The following is a 5,547-nucleotide window of genomic DNA, read 5'->3' as shown; positions in this document are numbered from 1 at the left end:
AATAGTATTCTTCTTTTGGAATTGTATCCTACAGTGTCCAGGCCCTTGTATCCATTTGATGATATCGTATCCTACTTAGTTAAATGTTCGTACAAATAAAAGTCATTTTCTTTAAATGTATGTAGTGCTTCCAAATGTGCTTCCTTGTTGTCGAAAGTGTGTCTAATTCTTAAATATACAAAGCAAATCTTGTAGTCAGATTTAACGGTAAGTAACCTCTTGGTCTTGTAGTAAGCATTAAATATTTTTCAGTGATTCCTGGTCCTATACAGAATTGTTTAGTTCAGTGGCAAATATAGGTTATAATTTGGGGGGGGGGGGGGGGGGGGGGCAATATGACCGACCTTACCATCATTTATGCTTGCTTTTTTTTAATCAACATCATTTAATGATTATGTAAGTTTACAAAGGGTTTTGAGGAAAGTTTTAGGACTAAACAATATATTTATTATTTCTATTTATTTATGTTTTCGGTTATTTTTATAACAGAACTGCGTTGATTTTTTATTATATAATAACACGTTGTTTTTAAAAACGTGCGTATTTAACATTTAATTATATTCGCATTTATATTAATTTCCCTTTTCCCTTTACTTTTTCTTTTTTACTTAATGTGTTACCTTTTTTTAGTAAAGATTTTTTTCTCTCTTGTCCCAACAACCCAACAAAAGTAAATTTTGTACAATGGAAAAGAATGTTGGTTTATTATTTTTTAGCTATAAAAAGGGTGTAATGATTTAAATACATTTTAAAAATTCGCTTTTTATGTAACGTTTACAAAACTAAGTCCAGATTTCTTGGTTTACTAGCACATTTATCAAGTACTTCTTCATCACTTATTTTAATGTCTCTTTGGATCGAAAGTAATGCTAATTCATTAAGCCTAGTTTCTGATGTGGTATTTCTTATGTAAGTCTTCAATCTTCTTAAGTTTGAGAAGCTTCTTTCTACGGTTGCGACAGAAACAGGCAGAACTGCTAGCAGTTTCAAGAGATTATAAATGTTAGGGAAGAAAGTCTTGTCACACTTTTATAGAGAACTAATGGCTGTTTTGGGAAGATTTTCTGATTTTTCCTGACTCCACTTTTCTTTCCACAACATAAACTCACTTTGCACGACCTCTCTATGTGACAAATCATCTTCGTAGAAATTGAAAGCCGCTTCCAATGAACATAAATCTGTTTTGATACAAAATTCTGGAAGGATTTGTTGTAAGGATGCAACTGTATCCTTGTGAGATTCAAAGAATTCTTTCAGTGAATTACAAAAATCATCAAGGTAAGGTACATAAACAGCTCGTCGGTAGTATTCTTCTTCTGTGCTGTAAGGGACGTTGCTGCGGGCTGTTTGAAGGTGACAAACTCTAGGAATCTCTTCTTTAATGTCGAGTTTTGTAGCAAATTCCTTTACTTGAGCATACAGGGATTTTAAGTTGTCATTGGCATTTTCCCTTTGTTTAGATAGCAGATCTAAGACACTTGTAACATTTGCAATGGCTTGAGAAAGATCTATGTTTTTTCTTTGAAGGTTCAGAGATAAGTTATGTGCAATTGACAGCATTTGGCTCCAAAAAAAATATTAACAATAAATTGAAATTGACTGATAGAACTACTAAGAGCATGTGCCTTAGGTGCTGAGTCACTTGATTCTTCTTCTATTTTCAAAAGAGAGAGGAGAATTGGTTCTAAAATCTCTTTAAATAAAATCACTGAGTCGTGCCTTTTCCACCCATCGTGTTTCGCATAATGAGATAAGTTTCTTTTTTTTCTGTTCAGGACAACAGTCATATATCGTTGATTTCAATATTTCAGTTCTTTTGGCTGACATATGGAAGAATCCGCAGACTTCTTTGATAACGCCCATACAATTTCTTATAGAAGGAATTTTACTTGCATCTGACAAACACAAATTTAGACTATGTGAAGAACAATGTGTGTACAAAGCTAGTGGTAGTTTTCCTTTGATAGCAGCTTGTACCCCTCTGAATTGCCCTCTCATCGTGGCAGCGCCATCTTATCCTTGACCTCTCATTTTCTTTAAGTCAAGCCCTAAATTTGACAAGGTTTCTAACACTGTGTTAGCTAAGCCTGCATCAGTAACGTCATAAACGGGGACAAAAGTTAGGAAATCTTCTCTAATATTGTATGACTGGTCTTCAACATACCGTACACAAAGAGAAAACTGTTCTATTTGGCCAATGTCAGTTGTTTCATCTGCTAAAACGGAATAAAAAATAGAATTCCTGACATTTTTCACAATTTAGGATTGGATTAAATGACCAAACGTGTTAATGAGCTCGTTTTGAATAAAATAACTAGTGTACATGCTCCTCCCTCCACTGTTCATTAACTGGTCTTTTAGGTCATTATAGCCACTGTTTGCTCTGTATCTCAGCAGTGATCGAAAATTTCCGTCATTATTTTCTGGCTCTTCTAGGCTTATACGTCCACTGTCACGATGACCTCTTAGTGCGATTTGCTGTCTTCCACAAAATCTTATTGTTTGTATGATAGGGATCAGTCTTTCCCTGTTTTTTTCAATATGCAATCTCCTTTGAGCATTGACTTGATTTATAACACACTCAGTTTTTTTTGTAACAATTGATTTTGTGTTTTCAGCAATCGAAACTGATGTTTTATGGTACGTGCAATTTTCATGTTTACGAACAATTTCCTTGGCTTTTTTCAACTTACTAAAAGCCCTTGTTATTAATGCTCCTGTTTCTTGGTGATCTCCTTTTCCTACACTTTTGGAGTGTGAAAATATTACGCAATATTTACAAAAAGACCCTGATTTTTCTTCAGAGAAAGCTAACCACTCAAATTATTCTAGCCATTTCATTTGAAAAGATCTAATATGATTTGAACTAGAAGAACTACTAGAAGTAGAAGGAAATTTGTATACAGGATGAGGTTTCCAAATATTTTCTACAAGCGTAATTTTTCCTTCATTCGTTAACGAACGAACGGAATTGCTTTGACAATAGTTTCCAATGTCATTTATATTTTTTCTTACTTGCTTGAAGTCTTCCGCAGCTGGTGCTGGATCAACGGCACTAGTACTTGTGACACCAGAAGAAACATTGTTACTGGCACAGTCAACATCAGCACTGTCACTAACAGGTCTATTTACACTCTGTTTTTTCGTAAAAAAGTTTTGAATAGAAGCTTGTCTCTTCATTATTAATGCAGTTTACTTAAATAAAAATTAAAGATTCCAGAACAGGAACATCCAGATGATCGCAGATTCATTCACCAACTCAATAAACACAGCTACAGATACAGATAAACCAACTTGACAGACAATCAGATAAAGCATTATAACACACGTTCCAACAACATAAGAATGAACTATAGAAAAGGGAGGGCACAGAACGGAGAGTCCAATGTAAACAATTGAGGACAAGTTTCAGCGCTCCAAGCGGAAGCGCAGTGAAGTAACGCTTAGACAGCCCGCGCAAGAAAGGCACAAGATAATGCTAATGTTTTCATTGGTTTATTTTTGCCGCACCTACTCACAAGCATTCGTTAACGCACAACATTTATTTTGTATGGTCTTTAATACTCTAAATTATGTTCCTATAAGAGGAGTAAAATAAATCTGACGTTGCGTTTAGAAATGTGGCGACTGTACATAGCTTCTACAAAGTAAGTGGGCGCGCGACACTAGTCCGGCTGGCTGGCGCGACGGCGGCAGGCGGCATCATGACATGGCTTACCTCTCCATCCCCTGGATAATATTCTCCCCTTGCCACCCCTCGTAAAACTTAAGCATACGTAAATTCGGGGTTCAATGTACCTTTAATTATTGGATTTGGAATCCTAAATGGTAAGAGTATCACCTGTCTAACAAAGTTCCACTTTGCCTGAAAAAACTTATGCACAACCACGAAACCACGAAACATTATAAGGGTCTAAAAAAATATGTAATTCTAATAGTTTCATTTTCTTAAAAAATATTTGTGTAGTGCTTTATTAATGTTATCCTGCACTATAAACTTTAGTTATCAGCCTTACATGCAAGGTCTATTAATTTTTATTTTTTTCTTCTGATTTCAGGGGGGGGGGCGGGCCACCTGCCCCCCCCCCCCTTATATTCGCCATTGGTTTAGTTGGTCTATTTTCTTGTAGTAGATTATATCCATGCTGCAGGTCTGATAGTTCCGAGACTCTTGACTTGTCTGCTTGAAATGTATCATATTCTTTTGAAATATATAATATGTATCATCCAAGAAGGTCTTGTGGTTCGGATTTAGTTGTTCTATACGCCTGAAATTGCACGTTGCATATTTTGAAGGTATTCCAAATATCGAAAATGAAGGCATCTATGGTAAGCATAGTGATAGCGAGTAACATATTTAATTTGTCGGACAGGGGTCTTGAGTCCTTGCTCATAGTAAACTCTACGAACGGTGATGGGAAAAAGAATTAAAACAATTATTTGAAGTTTAATTTCTAAGCACTGGCCAAGAATCTAACCAGGAACGGGAATCAAAATAATCTACAAGTAATTTAATTGGTGATTTTAAAATTAGTTTTGAAATTATTTCAGAACTTTTAGGTTAATAATTACTGTCTTCAAGATGGTGACCATTGTGGAATCAGCATCTTACTGGAAGCTAGTAGATTAGGAATATAAGAAATTTTTAGGAATTTTCATCATATTAAATTAAATAAATATTTTTTACCTAAAATATTATTTTTTGCATCGTTCAAATATCGAACGATGGATAAAATCGATCGAGTCAATCAATATTTTAATAGGTAATTATTTATGAAAATTTAAATTTTTTTCAGAAATTTGAGGTTAATAATTACAGATTTTAAACATGGTGGCCCAAATTGCAGACAATATGGTGGATGCCATGGTTATAAATACTACTGCAATCTAGTGGTAAAAATTTAAACCAATATGGAGGTAGCGCCCTCGAGCAGATTTGTATGCTAGCACTCCTAGTATAGAGTATTGAAAACAAGGTGGCAGCACCACTCGCTAGCAGATGATGTGTGTACTACATGGCAATAGTGCTCTTAGTATCAAGTATTGAAAATTAAGATGGCGGCAGCACCCTCTAGCAGGAAATGCTTTTATTCCTTCAAATTAAAATAATATACATGTGCGAATACGTGTGTTATTTTTTTTATTGCCTTATTTAATTCTCGGTCTGGAAAATGTCCCCATGACCGAGCTGTCATGGTTCGCATCATCTCGCTTCCAATGTATTATGAATGAAAAATAAAATTAATATATCGACAATTATTGTCATAACCGCATTGGTAGGTAAAGTAACATCAGAAACAAAAATGGCGGCATCCAACTTGGCGACCACCAGCAGATGTAAATTAAATGGCGGGTAAGACATCAGAATAAAAGAAGGTGACCTCCAACAAAACAAAACAAGATGACCGACGAGACGTCATCCAAGATGTAGGTTCCAAGGCAGTTGATATCGCCACCAGCACCAGTCCACGGAGCGCTATACTAAACTATTACGTGAGCGGTGCATCACGCCGGGTAATCAATGGCCGAAAAATTTAGAGGGAATAG

Source organism: Bacillus rossius, chromosome 1 (assembly GCF_032445375.1).
Source record: "Bacillus rossius redtenbacheri isolate Brsri chromosome 1, Brsri_v3, whole genome shotgun sequence".
Classification (NCBI taxonomy): domain Eukaryota; kingdom Metazoa; phylum Arthropoda; class Insecta; order Phasmatodea; family Bacillidae; genus Bacillus; species Bacillus rossius.
Note: the sequence above shows the minus strand (reverse complement) of the source record.